Source organism: Phoxinus phoxinus, assembly GCF_949152265.1.
Source record: "Phoxinus phoxinus genome assembly, chromosome: 15".
In the NCBI taxonomy this organism is placed as follows: domain Eukaryota; kingdom Metazoa; phylum Chordata; class Actinopteri; order Cypriniformes; family Leuciscidae; genus Phoxinus; species Phoxinus phoxinus.
In genome coordinates this window covers 31,478,039-31,498,791 of record NC_136890.1, presented here as the reverse complement: position 1 = coordinate 31,498,791, position 20,753 = coordinate 31,478,039, and the positions used below count along the sequence as shown (strand labels likewise).

Sequence of the window (20,753 nt, the reverse complement as noted above, 5' to 3'; positions counted from 1 at the left end):
TTTCGTGACAGATATGTTGTACAGCACAACACTGCAGTCATTTTTCTCCTTTTACCATTTTTTTTGAGGCAAAGAACAGACATTTCATGCACTTTAAATGTAATTGCTGCTCGCATTGCTGTTTTCTTGATATTATTTCATCATCACGCTATAACAATCAGAAAGTAAAGACAAATAGATTTCACAGGGAGAAGGAGAGGTGCTTTAAGAAAAACATATGCTGCTTAAAAGGGGTGGTAAAATGCCCTTTTCACAAGATGTTAAATAAATCTCTGATGTCCCCAGTGTGTGCGTGTGTGAATTTTTAGCACAAAATACTCCACAGATATGTTTATATAGGATGTTAAAGTTGTCACTTTTTGAGGGTTTGTAAAAACGCATCAATTTGTGCCTGGCCCTTTAAATGCAAATGAGCTGCTGCAGAGGGCGGGGTTCCAAGAGCTTGTGTGTGTTAGCAGCTGTGATTACCTCGCGCAGACACACTAAAATGACAGAAACTGTTCTGCCTTTAATGTTAAAACGGAGTCAGACAAAGATGGAGAGACTCAAGAAGAAGTGACAACATGTAGAAGCAACAGGACGTCTCTGAATGGTTAGTTGATGAATTTATGTTGCTGATGTGGAGTTAACTATCTTCTAGTCATTGATTAGCATATTCTGTCATGGTAATCTATAAATCACTGTGTTCCCGGGGGCGGGGCTTATGTAAATTTTAGGGTTGGTGATGTCACTAACCCGGGAGGAATGTCGTGTAGTCTCTACCAGCCGTTTGTTGTAGTCCTTTTCTTTAAAAGCAAATATCTTCCTTTGCTTTGAACTTTGAGCGTTGTAACTTTGCAGATGTTGTTTATGATCAAACAGCAACATTACACACTAACTAAAGTTAGAAAAGTGAAATCATAATCAACCACCCCTTTAAGTTTTCGTGAATACAGAACCCTGAAACAGATTAAAAACAGTGAGCTGAACTTAAAGTGTTTCGGTTCATGTGGTTTGTCATCATCAATCAGATTCAGTCTTAAAGCTTTATCTGATCAGGAATAATGTAGATGGATATTTTTAGTTTAGATTTTCCCTATTTTGAGATTTAGTACGCTATGGTCACTTACTGATTCATAATAAGTTGTCAAACTCAAATTAAGCTTCTATATTTGTATCTTGTTTTCCAGTACAAATATTTAAACAATCTTAAAACAAGAAATATTTTCTTTATAAGAAAAAACGACAAGATATTAAGCCTGGATTTATGAAAAATGTATACAAATTTAGTGAGTTTTTTGCTTAAAACCCAAAAAATGATCTGCCAGTGGGGTCAGAAAATAAACTTGTTTTCCCGTTGAATTAAGTTTATTTTTCTTACCCCAAATAGCAGATTTTTAAAAAAAGCATAATTCACTTTATTTAATACATTTCCCAGAAGACAAGACTTAAAGGGGTCATGACATGAGAAACCAAATTTGTCTTGATCTTTTGGTATATAAGAGGTCTTTGTACCATTAAAACATCCTGCAAGTTTCATAGCTTAAGACGTCCTCCCCATTATAAACGAATCATTTATTTAATCAAGCTCTAAATACAGCTCGTTCTGGATCCATGGTAAGAAGTGACGTCACGGTACGAAGTGACGTGCCAGCGTTTGCATATGACCGCCTCCAGCACAAGACAGCTACGCTTTAAGCGCAAGACAACTACGCTCATTTCGTATCATTGTCGCGCCCGCGCGCCTCACAAGTGTTCAGTCGACGGACAGCGAGTGGCTCTGTGTACAGGGAAATGACGATGCCGCAGATGTGCTGTTACTGGCTGTGGACAAACAACATCTTTGAATACGGTGCGAAAGATCCAGACGTCAGGGAAAAATGGATGCACTTTATTTTTTGCGGACGTCCCAGTCACGGCAGTGTTAGTTTAAGCGTTTGTTCTATACATTTGAAGGATGACTGTTTTGAGAACAAATACCAAAATGATGCTGGCTTTGCCAGAAAACTGTTGCTCAAAGATAAGTCCGTGCCGACTATTCTGGGCTCAACAACGACGACGCAAACTGTAAGTAATGTATTTAAAACTTTAAACTACTTTTTAAATACGCCGAATCCGCAAATATTCTGGCTGGGGGCGTTAATAATTGATGCATAGGCACTGACGTTAGCCAATCATAACAGTGGGCGTTAACACTGAACTCTTAAAGGGGAAACACCCCCAAAACAGACTGTTTGAATCAGAGGATGAGAAACAGGGAAAAGGTCATAAATCACTACATTTTAAAAGTTTTTTGTAAAAAAAACTATAGTAATACTATAATTGCACCTAAGGGAACATAATAATAAAATAAAAAAAAACATGTCATGACCCCTTTAATATATTTTACGTAATTTTGCTTCTCAAGTAAATGCATCTTGATTTAAAAATGTTTTTACTGCAAAAAATGTTCGTCAGTATTTCATCTTGGTTTTTTTTCTCTAAATTTATTCTTTCTCTAAAGTTACTTCAGATATTAAACCTTGTTCACTGAAAAATGTGTCAAAATTAAAACATTATGTGAGTTTATGTTTAAAACAAGAAAACAGTATCTGTCAATGGGGTCAGAAAAATAAATCTTGTTTTTCTTTTGAATTAAGTGTATTTTTCTGAAACCACTGGCAGATGTGTTTTCTTGTTTTAAGCTTAAACACATTTTTCAGTAAACAAGACTTTGGTCTAAAAGTAACTTTGCTTCTAAAGTAAATGTATCTTGACTTGAGTATTTTTAGATATTTGTGTGTATATAAGTTTTTTCTTCTTCAGTGTGGTGAAAACAATGACGCACAGCATGCACATCCCCCCCCCCCTACATTATTTGATAGGAAGAAGCAATGGTTTTTAAGTGTGATGAGAGATCCAGGCTCTCATTTCCTGCTTGGGAGGAAGTCGGTGCGATTAGATATCATTAAATAAAGCTCTGTAGGTTTAAGCACACGAGCGAGCGGGACCCACACCGGGACCCACCGGCCGTCCCACGTGCCTCATTGTGCCTTTGAATCTGCAAGCTGTGGGATTATTAATGCAAACAGCAGCTCTCTGCAGTGTACAAATCACGGTGTACAAACACTCGCGCTGCTCTATGGGTGTTAATTATGCCTCTGTGATGAACTACCTGTACGAAAGGGACCCAAACAGAATAATCTGTGTCTGCAGAGGCTCTCGGCTTAAACTATATGCTTCTGGTTGGTTATCATCTTCTCAAGAAAAAGAAAAAGAATTCTGGGTTTTAAACAGTACATTGCAAATGTCTACCTTAGTGAGTAGAATTAAACGTGTTTGTTTTGCATTGCATAAAAAATCGACTTTTGGCAGTCCGGTAGATAAAGGGTCGAGGTCAGGTCGAGTGCATTGCATATTCCCTGATGTACTGTTATATTCCTCATTCTGGCAAATGCAGGTCATCCTTGTGGTCAACATAAAGAAAATTATAAGCTAAGTATAAGCTAAATGCTTTGTTGAAATATGTTGTTTTTTTAGAATCTAATATACACAGTATAGGCAGGTACACTGTAAAAAATGTGGCTGCGATTAGTTAAAATTTGTTGAGATAACTTAAATATCCAACTTAACCAAACTAAACTTAAGTTAACTAAACTTAATATTTTAAGTCAAGCTTGAACACATACTTTTTAAAGTTGAAACAATGTTGGATTTTAAGTTGTGCTAAATAATCGCAGCAATTTTTTTTACAGTGTATACAGTAGTGGCCAAAAGTGATGTCTGGAGAGGATACTGTTTTTTTGTGACCCTAAAGTTCGATTAAACGATCAAAATATGAGGAATATATTTTATATTTTTTAAGTATTTTAAATATGAAGGAAAAACAAAACATTACACTTGTTTAGAGTATTTCTCTGACAAAATTATTTGGCAAAAAATACAAATGCTAGCTACATATATGCAAATACATAGAAAAACAAAGTTTTTTTTAATGAAACTTGTTTTTGCATGTTCATAACTTTGTACTATAAAATGATATGATCAAAAAGTTATGACAATATATTTTTACATTGCTTTAACTCATCAAAATAAGTTAAGCAGTTTCAACAACTTGTGTTGAAACAACTTTGTTATTTAAGTTGAAATGACTCAAACATCAAAGTTGATTGTACTTAAAAATTGAAGGAAGAAAAATTCCAAGCACAACTATGCAAAATGCATCACAATCTTTAACACATTTTTAAATCAAATGTACATTACTCTTGGCCACTACTGAATTTCTATGTAGTTTTTCTTAGTTTTCATTTCAGTTTTAGTTACATGAAAAGTTAAATGAAAGTGAGAAATGTTGGCAACTAGCTGAAATATATATTTTTAATATTTTATTTCAGTTAAAGTTTATTTTAAGTAATTAAATTATTTTTTTTTAAATGGTTTTAGTTAAACCCTGCAATGGATATCCCACAGCGCAATGCACTTGACTTGACTTTCCATTCCTAATAGTTTTTTTTTTACACAATGTTACATTAAAATTTATATTGCATATTTTTTTTTATATCTAAGTTGATAACTGGATTGCACTCGTCATATGAGGTCAATAATGTACCATGCATACTGTTTATTGCAAAATGTATATTTCACATATTTTAACAGTAAGCCATTTCGAAGGTCAAGTTGAGCCCTTTGCATTCTGGGATACAGTATCTCAGTGCACGTGTGTGTGTGTGTGTGTGTGTGTGTATGCAGAGCGAGTCCTATAGTGTCCCAGAGCTGGACTCTCTCAGCCGGTGTTTATTCTCCACAGGTCGTTTCTGCATCGTGATTTGTATAGTTTCATCTCTTATTATTCAAGTCTCTCCTCCTGCACCACAGAGGTTTTAGAGATTCATTAGTCTTCATTAGGCCAAAACACAAAGAGCAAAAAGAATTAACAAATCTCCCCAATGCACCGTGGCACGTCCCGCTATTGCAAATACCTGCTTTTCTTTTTTTTCTTGGAGAAAGAAAGGATAAAGTGAGAGAAAGACAGAGAGAGTGTCAGACCCAGCATTCAGAGATTGAATATGGGGGAATGGATGTGCATTTCGCGGTCACAGACGCACACGTGACTGGACTTTAAGATTTTTATGAGGAGGAATGAGTGTTGAGGCACAGACATTTAAACTTCAGATCACTGAGATCTCATTGTGAGAAACCTGTGAGTCTCTGTTCAACGATACAAAATCTTCAATTGTCAATTTATGCCCCCCCCCCCATATTATTCCTATGCTCTTTTCATCTTTTGTAAAAACAAAAGTACAATAATGTGCTTGCAATAACGCACTAAAGTGTTAAAATAACCACATTACAGCTCAAATAACACATTTGTGAAGTCTCTTGTGCTCACCAATGCTGCATTTATTTGATCAAAAATACAGTAAAAACAGCAATATTGTGAAATATTACAATTTAAAATAACTATTTTCTATAATAGCTGAATTTTCAGCATCATCACTTCAGTCTTCAGTGTCACATGATCCTTCAGAAATCATTCTAATATGCTGATATGCTGCTCAATAAACATTTCTGAATATTATCAATGTTAATATTTTTGTGGAAACTTTACAGTAAAACTTGAAATCATCACTTGCGGTAATTGATTAACATGATTTGAAGCCGTTTTGCTTTAATGTCATAAATATATTTTTATGAACACTTTATTTGACTGGGTTTGTAATGCTGACCATTAACTTAAACCTAAAATACGTAAGCTTATAGCCCACATAAGTATGACAAAACATTCATATTTACGTGATTTAAATATTTAACATAAATACAACCAAAATGAAGGTCTTCAAAACCTAAAAGAAAGTCTTTTAAATCACACAGATTATTTGTATTAACTCAGTAAATATGCATACTCAATGACTCCGAATCTGGAGTACTAATTACAAAAACATATGTTCAATTGCATTCATCACACATTCTGCATCAGCGGTTGGAAGAAGTTCACAGAGGGAGAAAAGTTACTGTGCAAAAACTTTTATTTCGGTGTAAACGCATCCAACAGAAGTTTCCGTCATGCATCTGTCCCTTAATGAGGACAAGCATAAGGTGTAGAATATCGACACGGAGATCTGGCGTCTGTATAAATTCATCTGCAGATAAGACACATCTGTCAACATACAGCACATTTGTAAAGCATCGCTTGAATGTAGTTGGTATGACTGGCAGCCGTACACAAACTACTGAGGTAGAACTCGTGGCTGCATTGAATTTAAAAAACATGGTAATATTTCTATTTTCATAACAGCACCAACATTATGCAGTAAAGCCCCTGTTGACACTGACATTGACTTTGATGGCCATGCACCTGGAGTCATTAGTTTTCAATGACAGCATGGTGATTTCTAAGTGAGTTTGATTTGTGCATTGAGAATCTTGTTCATGATGTGATGCATTATGCACAAGTGCAGTTGATACAAACTACACAAAGTCGTACATCACTGACACTATTTATTTGGGATGGCAATATATTGACCTTGATAATGTAGCAGCAGAATTATGACTGTCAAGCACTTAATCACATGCATTACAAAACAAAACATTGTTAAACTAACCACACGGCATCTTCATCTGCTGGTGCTTGGACAAACATGCATTCCTGCTCAGTACATTTTAAATTAAATGTAAGAATTATTTTAATTCCGCTCAGTTTGGGGTCTGTATCTGTAAGATTTGTTTATATTTCTGAAAGAAGTCTCTTATGCTCACCAAGACTGCATTCGTTTGATAAAAAATATAGTAAAAACTGTAGTATTATTCCGTGTTGGGAAAAATTGCTTTTAAAAGTAATTAGTTACACTATTGTGTTACTTTATATCTCATCTGCACTGTAAAAAGGGATCAGTTGACTTACTTAAAAAAAAGCGAGGAACCCCGTTGTCTTAAAATTAAGTCAATAACCTTCATGCGTAAATGAAAAAAATAACTTATGTGAACCTGACAATTCCACATAACTTATTTTTTTTCAATTAAGCATGAAATTTAAAAGTAATGCATTACTTTACTAGTTACTTGAAAAAAGTAATCTGATTACGCAACTCACGTTACTTGTAATGCGTTACTCCTAACGCTGATTATAATACACAGTTGCATTTTATACAAACTACAGTATGAAATATATTACTGACACTTTATATGGGATGGCATAATTTACCTTGATAATGTAGCATTAAAATGCTAAATATGACTGTCTAAATTATGACTGTCAATAGCAATTAATCACATGCAATACAAAATAAAATATTTAAAAAAACAATATTGCTTTCCTGAGCAATTGCTTGGTGCAAAACATTTTTTTTAGTGGCTTGCATGTGAAAAATTACTTTTCTCTCTCTGTTTTGTAATATTAATTGAATGTTTTTTCGTGCCTCCATTTCTCGAGGTAAATGAGCAGTTTCTGTGCTCCTGAAACCAAAGTTAGCCGCATGCTGACAGCTTGCTAAAAGGCAGCGTTTAAGTTTAACAAGAGGTAGTTAATTAGTCCACTGCAACAGACCAATGAAAAGCCGGCACGTTGATTATAAAGTGATTATCCTTGGTGTATACAGAAAAACACTCTTTGTTTCAGTCTTTCATGTATCTGAAAAAAACTAAATACACCGTTGCACATCGCTAGTCTGTAGAAAAACAGATGAATTGCTGTTGTGACCTTTGCAAGAGCTCAAAGATGAAAGACCTTCGTCTACCGCGATTGAGAATTAGTGGACTTGCTCATGAGCACTAAAATGCTCTTTAACCGCTAATGTTAAATCTGGTCACACTGGCAGTAAAGAATAAAAGTGAATCTGTTTCTTAATTTATGTCAATTTGGCGGTCTTCCAGTCTCAGCAGACGATTGCATTTGTCTGGGGCCGAACTGATTTATGACAGTTACAACGTGCCTGTTTTGGGATGAGCGTCTTTCATGTATCTGAAAAAAACTAAATACACCGTTGCACATCGCTAGTCTGTAGAAAAACAGATGAATTGCTGTTGTGACCTTTGCAAGAGCTCAAAGATGAAAGACCTTCGTCTACCGCGATTGAGAATTAGTGGACTTGCTCATGAGCACTAAAATGCTCTTTAACCGCTAATGTTAAATCTGGTCACACTGGCAGTAAAGAATAAAAGTGAATCTGTTTCTTAATTTATGTCAATTTGGCGGTCTTCCAGTCTCAGCAGACGATTGCATTTGTCTGGGGCCGAACTGATTTATGACAGTTACAACGTGCCTGTTTTGGGATGAGCGTTGTAATTGAGTGTCTGCTCTTTTAAAGGTTTACTCCGGCTATAGTGTGTGTCCACCACCTCATTGGGACGCTCAGCTCGTGCCAGAAGGTTGCAGTTAGATGAGCACGTGGATCTGTGGATGTGGAGCGTCTTCATGCTCAAGGTAGGATCTCACAGTAATAGTCCTCCATCATCGAGGCTTTGAGCTGAAATCTGAAAGATAGAAAGGTGTTTTCTCATTTCCCATCCTGACTAAAGGGTCTTTCTGAAGGGCAAAGCATGGTTCTGTCATTATAGACCCGCTGACATCATGCCATTGAGAACGTGAGAACGCTGAGATTAAACCTGGCTCAGGGCGTCTTGACATATTTTAATGTTTTACCGCAAATGAGATTTCATGTAACGTTTTATATCTTTTCCTTTATTTAGAATATTTGTAATGCATGAGGCTTATGGACTACATTTGTAATGCTTTTTTATATGGCATCTTTTTATCATGCACTTTTACCATGTCAAGCATATTGGATGATCTGATGTTTGACTGTAAATGTTTCTTGAGCAGCAAATCAGCATATTATAATGATTTCTGAAGGATCATGTGACACTGAAGACTGGAGTAATGATGCTGAAAATTCAGCTTTGATCACAGGAATAAATTACATTTTTAAAATATATTATAATAGAAAACAGTTATTTAAAATGATGAAAATAGTTCACACTTTTACTGTTTGTATTGTATTTTTTGATCGAATAAATGCAGCCTTGGTTAGAAGAGACTTCTTTCAAAAACATTTGAATCAATGTGCAGACCCCAAACTTTTGAACAGTCAAGAATAACTACATTTAATTTAAAATGAATGTTGGTGAAAAATACTAGAATTATAACTGTTCTGGTTAGGAAAACGTGTTTGTCCAACCAATAGCAGACGCACTGTTGTTATCACAACTTTTTATCTTTTGTCAAATCAACTTCGATAACTAATGTGTGAAGATAACATAGTACTTTGAGTTTCTGTTTATTAAACTATTCTACCTCATTGTATTAACTAAAATTTGTAATTACAACAAATGAAAAAATTTAAGGCAACAAGGTAACTTGCTTTTTTAGGTTAAACCAAAACATTTTTTTTACAGTATGAAGATGCAATTCTTTATGCCACTGAAATGACACATTTGACCTTTAAAAATTAAAATGATAAATATTTTATCACAAAATTCTATTAGAATCAATGTAAGTTGAGTTTCACATCTACTTCATATAGTAATCTTTATGGAGCCACTATTGGAAAGGAACTCACTCATATAATTTACAGTAGGCCTATATACAGTATACATATTTCTTTATCATTCTGATGTGTTCTGAAGCACTGTTATAGCTTTCTAAATATATTGAGAAAAGGAGGTTATTTTTTAGAAGTGCACAAAAAAAGCTAACAAACACTGTTCATGGGGACAGTGAGCGCATCAAACAGCCTCTCAGTGACTCTGCAGCCTAAATGTGTGTAATTGTGACTTGAGCGTGGAGGACGGCTCTGGGAGCGAGCGCGCCGCTGCGGGGTAGAGCACAGGGCCCTGTGGGGGACTGCCGTGTCCCAGAAATCTCTTCCCTCTCAAACTCAAACTGCGGATCTCTAGGGGCCGCGGGAATCACTCTCAATCCTGCCTGCTGTGTGTGAGGTGGCGAGGTCTTTAGCAGCCCTTTCCCTCGGTGGGACAAACTACAAGCAATGATGGGGAAGGACAGACGTCGGACTGTGCTTGTAAAGGGCGACCGTTAGACACATGAGCCCTCTATAGTTCTGTCTATACAACATTCTCTTTGGCTCTTTGTAGATTTGAAAACATCTTGATGTTATATTATAGGTTAGGGTGGGGGAGAGAGAGAGAGAGAGGGGGGGGGGGTATTTTGGGGATTTTTTATCCCAAAAGCATCGTTGGTGAAATTCCATCGTTACCAGAATAGTTTGAATCAGTGTTTTCCGAATGCATAGTTCCAACAAACATTCGCTAATAGCATTGCAAATTTGTGTGTTTGGAACTACAGTTCTGTCAGGACCACTATCGTCAAATATGATTGACAATTAGCATACAGTTTGGATTGGCGGTATGGTTCTGTTCTGGGCGAGAACTCCCTGCGCATCCATGTAGCCTAGCATAGATAAGAGCAGCAATAACCCCGCTTGGGGTAAACAGAACAGAACCAAACATGAATGTATTGCAGATTATTAATTCAAGATTTTAAAATACAACATAATTTGAGAATTTATTCTGATTCAAGGGGAAATCAGAATGCCAAATCCTGACTGGCGAGAGGTGGAGCTGGGGATGGAGGAGGGTAATTCACTCCTGAGAAACGCGATAGCTGCTGATAATACTGAAGGAGCTTATATACGGTGATAGGCGTCATATTCCTATAGGTAGATGTGGATCAGCTGACAGTCAGCTGATGTGAGCTTGACTAACGTGACCTGCCAGAACTGACGCTATGCTTGATCTCTTGACCTGTGGCTAGAAACGGTTTCTTGCTAGAATGACACATAAATCATAAAAATGAGAATAAAAAAACACACATAAAAAAGGTCTTTCTCTTGGCACGGTGAGCAAGCAACATGCAGTACATTCTATATATTTTATTCCTAATATATGCAAATTCTCCTATTCTACCACTGCATCTGAAATCGCATACTGTATACTCAGCTAACGGAACATTCCCATAACTTTCACTACCATTCTTTAAAAGTTCTGTGCATGTCAGGTAAAAAAAAAAACTTTCTTAAAATAATGTTTATGGAATGTTCTTATAATGTTGATAACAGTTAATATATGCTTTTGTAATGTTGAGAGAAAACGTTCTTAACATTCTCAGAACATCCTTATAATGTTATTTTTATATGCTGAATGTTTTATAATGTTATCTTTAAATGTTCTGAGTACAACATTCATGGAACGTCCTTACAATGTAATTTGTACTTAAAGCAACACTAAAGAAGATTTTTTTCCAAAATGGTGTCAGTGGTTCAACAAGTCGTAATGGTGAAAGGCACTTCTGCCTCTATATATCTGCTATAACCACACTAAGTAAGTTTGCCAGATCGGGTCGCGTTTCTGTAGTTCGAATGAGACATAAGAAAACTACAAATTTGACTTGCTTTCCATCAAGCGTTACAATAGTCATTATTTAGTTTTTCTTCGTTTCTGATGTCACAATACATCATACTTTCATAAAATCATGCAATATACTCTACCTTCGTTCATTCCAGAGCCGGTAAACAGCGCGTGTGTGTGCGACAGTAGCGGCGGGAGGCTAAATTATTTACGACAGCAGTAATGGACAATTCCGCTTCCAACCTGTAGGGTGACCGCAGAGGAAAAGTTCTTTAGTGTTGCTTTAATGAATGTTCTCGTAATATAGAGAGAAAACGTTGTGCGTACAACGTTCATGGAACATCCTTACAATGTTATTTTTACTTATTGAACATTCTCATGACATTGAGAGAAAACATTTGCGGAACGTTTTTATGATGGTTTTTTTAATAGTTGCAGAATGTTTTTGGAATGTTTGCATAAAATGTTCTTACGTCGTTGTACGGGAAATGTACCCTATAGTTCAGCATTTTAGTTCTCGGTTTCATCTTTTAACCAGTGCAATTCTGTTCCTTCCCAAATTATACATCGCTCATCTAGTCAAGCTACTATTTCCTTATGATATTTAAAATGTATAAATATATGAACTATATATTTTCCACAAATTATATATTTTATTTGATTATTAGATGATGCATTTATCTAGCACAGAATTATTTAGTATTTAAATTTGAAATATTTAAATAAGAATTTAACTATTGAAATGAGACACCATTAAACTTTGAGCAATTAATTTTCACAAAATGCAACTTAAAAGTAAATTAAAAATAGTAAACTGGATCTGGATTTTTACAACTTGAATGAAGGAGTTGAAGACAAAATATTTTACCTAAGACCTAAAATGTGGCACAGGGACTAAGTGAATTTTTTTTTGAACCAGTTTATTGACATAAACCAGCCTGTTACATGCATTTTTAAACAGACTATTGCATAACATTGATTCTCTGAACAGAGAGAAAAAAAGACTCATATACTGATTTCAGAGAGAAATCCTCAAGAGAGCAGAACATTTGCCATCGCCGCCAGCAAAAAATGATCTTGTTTCATAGCAGCGGTATGTTGACAAGTAAATGTTTATGAATACAGGCTTTTCCATGATAGATGGTTCCCTTCTGCATGTTCTCCTTTGGTAAGGCGTCACCTGCGTATGACTAAAGGGTTCATCAAAGTTATGTAAACTGACAGAGATAGATGATACCCCTCAGAACGCTAACGGAGGTGCTTTGGCATAATCCATCAAAATTAAGTTTGCACTTCCCTTCTTAAATGGACCAAAGAGGTCTCGTGCATTCTGCCTTTTTTTGTCACCTAATTTGGAGAACGCAGAAGACTCCTCTCATGCTTTAGAGCATGCATTGAACAATTTACCTGAATAAACCCATCGAACAGTCACCCGATTTGCATTAAGCGTCTACACGCTTGAGAAAATCCATACCTTATTCCTTAAACGGTCTTACAAATACATTAATGTTGAAATGAAGTGCCACTGTCGTGCTTCGGGCAGCAGAGACTGCACAAGTGAGGGGAAGAGACACAAATCTGCATTTCATTTCTGAGCGTCGTCCAAAAAAGTGCAACCATCGCCATCGGCCTGAAGAGAAAGACAAAGCCAGAGGAAGATGGGATTGTGTTACAGGCCTGAGGGATTCATTCCTGAAAACAAGATTTATACGCTTTTTCTTCCTAATAAACCTCATGAGAACTATTACAAGTAAAGTTATCGATCATTCAAAATCCTTTGAATCATCTTAATCTCTCTCTCTAATAACTGCATTAGTCTGCTTTCAGTTGCTCAAGCCACTAGCTCTACAATTACATTTTGAAATTAGCAACGGAGGCGTTGGATTGGATGCGTAAGAAATTCTTCCTACACACAAGAGCGTTTTAAGGACAAAAACTTGACATCTGAACAATGTCTTGAGGTGTGGTTACTTTAAGCCGAATCATTTCCTTACAGTTTTTTTAAGGTAGCTTCGAGTTAATCCGTTTTACTGTAGCATTACTAGCATTTTTGTTATGGTGAGAAATGGTCGAGTTCATATTGAGATATTGTGAAAACTTGGGTATCTTGGCAAATCTGAGCACATTGTTGAGTCTTTTTTCTTCAGTTTTAATGTCATTGCTTTTTTTCTCAATTTAATCTCATTGCTGTCTGTGAGAAAACAGCTGAGATATTAAGAAGATGTCCTGTGGTTTTTCTTTCCCATTGGCAGGGAATGGAGAACATGTAGAGTGAAGAAGTGTGTGTGAGTGTGAGGTGTGAGTAAAGCGCTGAACTCCTCCCCAGATTTTGAGTCAGAAGGTGTGTTGTGGCAGATGGCCTTTGCTTTGACTGTATCCTGGCCTCCCACACACTAACACATGCATTATTCTTACCCATCAGCCCCCTCAAACTCCCAGACACTGAACGCTGACCGTCAGCACACTCATGCTGGCTGAACGGGAGCTTCAGAAAGCACACAAACCAACAAAGATAACAAATCCCAACACTTTTTTTTTTGGTATAAAAATACCCAGACAATAAAAAAATTTTTATTTAATGTTTTTTTCTGTGCTCATGTTGCCAAGAGGCCATTATATTCTTCCATGACCAACTGATCTGGGCTGCTATAGGCTACAATCATTTTACTTTATTTTAGTATGTCAACTATTGATTCATTTACATATATTTATTTCTCTCAAAGACTTTTTCTTATTTCTTATTTTATTCATTCGTTTGAAAAAATAAAAATCATGTACATTACTTAAAGTTCGGAGTTGTTAAGATTGTGTAATGTTTTTGAAAGAGAACTTCTATGCTCACCAGCAAGGATGCATTTATTTGATTGTGAGATGTTATTACAATGTAAACCCCTAAATTGTCGCCCCTCTTTTTGAGCAGAAGTGAAAATTCACTGTGCAGACTTAAGTGGTTGTAATGCACTTTAAAAATGTAAAAAAAGTTGTAAAAGTTTAAGTTGACTGTAATTGTTTTTTACTGTACTAAATCTTTCTTTGTTTTAAACTAAATTTTTATATTTTAGAAAAAAAAAATATTTTACTATAAAATGAAAGCCATATGTCTAACCAAGTTGTGATTCAAATTTGAAGTTGATATCACGAAAATTGAGTTTTTGTTTGACTATACCAAAAATAGCCACCAGGTGCACACACCATTGGATTTTTTTATGCGTTCTGTCACAAATGAATAAATGTGTCATTATATTACTTCTATCACAAAACAGCCATCAAATATGGAGCCTTGATTTTCAGACTTTTCCGACGATGTGTTTTTTCAAGATTAGACATCTTTTGATAATAAAATAAAAACAATACATTTTGTAATATGAAACATGACACCGTCCACTAGGGGGAGGAGCCTGCTAAAAGGTACCGTTTCCTTGGTAATGTCCGATTTCAAAACGGTTTTAACAGGATGAATTTGGAGTTTATTTCGATTGATACTGAATATATGATGATAAGGAAATATGTGATAAGGAAAACAGGCAATAAATAAACTCAAACATTTTTTAAAGAATTTTGTTGAATAGAAAGGTCAAAAGTACAGCGTTTTTTTGAAATAGAATACATATGTGTATTAGGCTATATTTACTTTTTTTTCTATTAAAAAAAGCACAAAAAAAAAAGACCCCTATCTTTTGAACAGTATAGGCCTACAGTATTTGGGTTTTTAGCACACCGGCACATGCTTGCAACAGTAGATTGATCCATAATAGCCACTTTTCAAGGCTAAGACATTTATAAGTGTGAAGAGACATAATGAATGCTTGATCTTACCGAGGCACGTAACGTCTACGACCTGTCCCACTTCAACCACACAAGCCAAAACACAAATTGATGCAGTTCACTAACAACACAGAAACCAGCAAATGTTGTTAGTAATTCTCTCACTGAAAAAATTCAAAAGAGATCTTCAAAGGCAAACGTCTTCAGAGATCCAAATCAGCAAAGTGTCTCGCTATACTGACAGCTGACGAGCATCATAATGAATGAACCGCCTCGAGTCGGCTTCATGACATTTCTGAACAAAACCCACCATGGGTCTTTTGTGATAACTCGTGCAATCTGAAAGGTTTGTGAATCTTGTTGGTTGTTGATGTGGAGTGGTTTAATTTAGTCTTTTTTTTACCCATTAATGTTATTCAGGTTCAATAAATCTGCATTTAGATCATCCAAACCTCTTATGAGACTCCATTTGAGTGGCAGTCCAGGGGCCTTATTAATAAAACGTGCAAATTTGATCTTAGAGTGTGCGTACGCAGGGTGCGATTTGTGAAAAAAACAGAGGGGGGGATGTTTTGAAACATTTGTATTCATAAAAATAAATCATGAGAACATGAACTTCATCACTGCATTTGCAGGAATAGTAAAATCTTTTTTCTTATTAGGCTAACTCATGAAGTAGCCTAACGCAATATTTTTACTCTAATAGCTTATCTTTCCCCACACATATAAACTGTGATCATGCAATAACGTTAACTTTACATCGCGATGCTGAGCTACAGTGAAATGATAGAAAATACATTATCTGTGTTAGCAATTTGCATCATTCGCGCAAACTGGACGCGCGAATAAGGCTCGCGTCTACCACGCCGCGCTGAACACCACGCCGCAGGACCTCTAGACGCGCGTAAACGCATCTTTACATTGACTTAATGTAGCGTTGGGAGTATAAAGGAATGGAGTGAGGGTTACCCCACTTTTAACAGAAACGGCAAAATATGATCGACTACGCCACCCCGGAAAACCAGGGAAATCGCCCTAATGGCACACAGGTTCGTTTGGTTGGATGGGTGAAAAGACAGAGTCATATAAGTAGAAAAGCTTTATTTTCTCCATAATTGTTGAATAAATATTTGGAAATTCACAGTTAAAAACTCTTACACTGGCATTAAAATATAAGGAACACCATCGATCAGAATCCACTCACATACATACATACATACCACTGAATTTAAAGAAACTCAACCAGGAGCAGAGGTATCTGGAGGTAAGGGTCGGCTGCCAATTTGAAAACTACCCCCCCAATAGTCCACTACAAATACCCAGCCACACACACACGTGAAGGTTAGATACCAGAAGACACAGCACTAGGTGTGAGCACACCACACAGATGGCAGTTTCGCCTTCACCCTCCAGAAACACCCAGCTCCTGCAACAAAGAAAACAATAAAAAAAACACACAACGAACAAATACAGCTCAGGGAAGATAAGATGTCAAATACCTCAAGGATTCAAACCCTTGACCTAAAATTAGGACTCAAAATACCACATGAAACCAAAATCCACTCGGTTTCAGTGATCAAAAATACAAAGAGAAATAAACAAAGAAATAAAACAAAAACATTTAATCATATAGATTTATAAATCAATGGAGTTCCATAGGCGGCAGCCAGAGAAGACAGCCCGCCCGCACAATCAGACGAGTCGCACCATACTTACAAGTAATGTACGTGCAACAGAAACATACTAAAAGTTACTATCCTGATGACGTTGAGGCAAAACAGCGACGCAGTCGCAATTATAAGCGATCCCAGTTCAGCATTGATACTCGATTCTTACGAATAGCCCAAGAGGCCGTCAATTATGCAGGGGGAGCCTGCCGAGCAGAAAGATAATGTTAAAAACAGAAGCAAATTATTAACACACAAAACTAAAATCTTACATACCACGGGGTGATCCCGGCGCGCAAACCGGTTCGCAGTCGCGCATCATATTGCAATACAGCAGCTCAGTCAGGAACACATGCTATCAATGACATGCTATCAATGCCACCAAAAACAAAACGTAAGTAACCAGCCACAATCAATTTATTCTTGTTATATAAAAAACGGCTACTAATACCTGCGAGGTGTGGGCAGCAAGCACACAGCAAACGAGGAAGCCAGCTTTTACAGTCCAAGCTTGCGGCAACCACGGATGACGTCACAAGGACAATACCAAGACGCATACCATGTAGCAACCACACCTCCCATATATCATACAAGAAAGGGGCGGGGGCTTAAACTAAGCACAGGTGAATGGAATCATCATAAGTGGTTTCAGTCACCCTGCTACATTCACATTGAAATCACTCGCGCCAGACGCTCAAGAGTGAGTGAGTAATCATTTTAAAATAAAATTGACTTTGATCAAACCACGGATCCGTGATAAGTTTTGTGATCCGTCTCGCCAAGCTAGTGTAGTAGCACTATGATCACTTTGAGGGGAGGATAAATTTATCCCCACCGGGATATAAATAATTAAACAGAGGCAGGGATACATTGACCAGAAAGGGGGAAATCCCACGCATCCCCCCCGGCAAATCGCACCCTGTGCGTACGCTAAAATCCACGCCAACGTTCAGATTCATAAAGACGGTCTTTGATAAATGCACTTTCCTTGAGGCAAAGAGTCAGAACTGCAGCTGCAGGTATTTGGAAATCAAAGCAGCAATAATTCTAATAAAACCCTGTTAGCATAATTACACAGCAATAAAGTTCAATTATTTAGTATGCATACTTTAGTTCCACACATGTAAATTATTTCAGCCAATCGATAGGCTTTAAAATGGCGATAGTGTAATGCATTTGTTTTGCGTGTGTTCGTTTTTTTTGTGCATACGTTCGTTTTCTCTGAATCACACGTGCGCACATTTGAGATGTTTGATATAAGATCAAATGTAGGACGGTCTCTACGTAACATTTTATAAATGAGACCCCAGGAGAGGACGCTGAATCTCTTCAAACAAGCATGGGCTTTTATGTGTTCTTAAAAAAAAAAAAGGATTAGAAAATAATGAATAGTGCCTAAAACAATGTACAAAGTAATTTACAGGATTTCACACCTTTTATGAATACATGCATATACAGCAATGGAACCAATTTAACTGTAAAAAATACATGAATTATATCTGCATCGCTATTTTCAATCCAACCAGAAATAAAGATTGAAAAAAAAAAGATTGTTAAACTCACAACAAATCCTATGATCCCAACAAATCCTAACGATTTTTCACTTTGTATTTGACAGTGAGATAAGAAAGCATATTACTGGTGTACCATTAATATACAACTTTGATATTTTGCTCTGCTAGTGTCCATAGAATGTCAAACAATGTTATATCAGCAGAAATATTAATGATGCTACTGTCATCACAAAGCGCATACATACACAAAGCAGAGTGTATAGCATAAAAAGAAACACTAATGAACATGTCTTGCAACCCAGTGCCATAACAACATATACACAGCATGCAATATCTCATAATTCTGAACCTCTACTTTAAAAACACCCCAAAAACATTCGGCATGTGGACCCAAACTTGCTCAGAGCTCAATTGTCTGAAATGCATTATTGGCGGCACTGCAATATATTCTATTTCTGACTAGCAGGGCACCCCGGGCGAGATTTACCAGAGCTCCTCCCCCGGGGAGCCTCAGAGGTTAGATATATAAAATAGAAGTATTGTGGCAGGATCCCGACAGAGACGCTGAGAAGCTGCTCAGTTTGAATGGAAGTCAATGGAGGAGATGCTTTGTGTGGAAACCGTTTGTCACATCATACATTGACTTATTGCTAATCAGCATGTTTGCTACAGTTTAACATTTATTTTGGAGTGAGCTACATCATTTTTTATTTTTATAGTAAAAAAAGGTCACAATTTTGCAACACTATGCATTTAATTATATGCGTTCTATAAACAAAGATTGACTGCTATACAACTTTGAACGAAAAATGCACAAAGGAAAAATATATTTGCCTCCCCGTATAAATCACCAATCAAACACAGATAATCTCTCTAGTGCATATGAAACAGTGAAGAGTCAAACTATTGGTGAAATCTCAATTATTATAGGATCAAAACAAGTGAAAGACTGACTAACAAGGTTGTAGATAAATCTAATGAAAGAGAAGAGGATAGAGTTACATGATGGAGTCGATCTTGACTAAAGATACATGGTGTGATTTGTTACAACTATTGGGTTGGTGATTGGAAAGATTATAACGTGTTGTTAATTATCAAGACTAAAATAAAGATGTCAGGGAAAGATCATCTTGAAGCATTATTATTTGATAAAAGATGTGATAACACCTACTGCAATCTTTTATGTGCTTGATCAATATTGATATCCTCCTCGGAAAACTCCCTCATGAACCATAACTGCCCACATGAGGTTCACTTTTTTTTGCACCAAAACACACAATTTACATTTTTATTACCATTTTCTAACCAAGACTTCTTCTGTACACTATTGTCTTATACTGTTCTGAGCAAGCATCATTTGTATGGATGGCCATATGCATATGGAAATGATATGTAGATAAAGGTCATGCATAAGAATAAAAAGTGTGGAAAGTTTTACTTTTAGGGGGAGGAGCTTTAAACACAATCCAGTGTTGTTATAGTTACCGTAACTAAAACTATTTAAAATAATTTTCAGTAACTGAAATAAAATATACTATAAATATTAGATGAAAAACCTAAAAAACGTACTAAAAAAAAATCTAAAAAAAAAGTACTCAAAAGAGTAACAAAAATACTAAAACTGAAATAAAAATAGCAAAATCACATGAAACAAAAGCACATAAAAGTACTTAAAAATTACTTGAAAACTGATTTTTTTTTTTTTATAAAATAAAATAAATAATAATAGATACTATATAAATACTGAGGGTACATTTACATGACAATAATGTTCTAAAAGCGTAAAAAAGTTTTTCCCTTTGTGTTTTTGAAATGTTTTGCATACAAACGTTCATGGATCAGGGAAAACGTCTAATACGCTGTATTATTCATGCCAGGCCAATAGTTGGCAATGCCACTTTGTAAAGAAACACGACACACACCATACGTAGACTGAACACGTAATACGCATTGCGTGTGACGTCACCGTTTCCACAAATTAGTGTTTTTGTAATTACAAAGGAGACGATACCGGTTATCGCGTTTTTAAAAACACGTTTTCTAACGCTGTTGTTAAATGAACGAACAAAACACTGGAACGGTCTTTATGCAAGAGTACATTTTGAAAATCTGACAGTTGTAGTGCATAGACTTTTTTTTTTTTTTTTTTAATCTTGCAAAGTTTTATATGCAAACCTCCTGCAGGAATAATACTATTTAACCTCCTTCCAACTGAACTGGATGGATTTATATTAGAAAGGCGGGCTGTCATTTATGAATCTCGTGTGTGTGTGTGTGTGTGTGTGTGTATGTGTGTGTGCGTGTGTGTGTGTGTGTGTGTTTCGATGCTCACATGTGGCCCTCTCTTCACCTCCTCCATGGACTCTGGATAAATCTCCCGCACCTGCTGGCTTGTTCTCAGTAATGTGTGGTTATTCTCTGGTGTCGTGTCTCGTGTAATTCCTCCAGTAGTCTCTTCACCCCTGGGATCTGGATTACCACCGTCACG

At 36.3% G+C, this 20,753-nt stretch overlaps 1 protein-coding gene across 1 annotated transcript in view; it reads left to right on the top strand.

Annotated features, from left to right (window-relative positions):
* LOC307011307 (uncharacterized protein) overlaps nt 1-20,753 on the top strand; it is a 62,433-nt gene that overhangs the window by 37,467 nt on the left and 4,213 nt on the right. Inside the window, exon 7 of the mRNA XM_079636794.1 lies at nt 8,262-8,377. The gene's annotated coding sequence lies outside the window, so the exon portion shown is untranslated. The remainder of the gene's footprint in view (nt 1-8,261; nt 8,378-20,753) is intronic.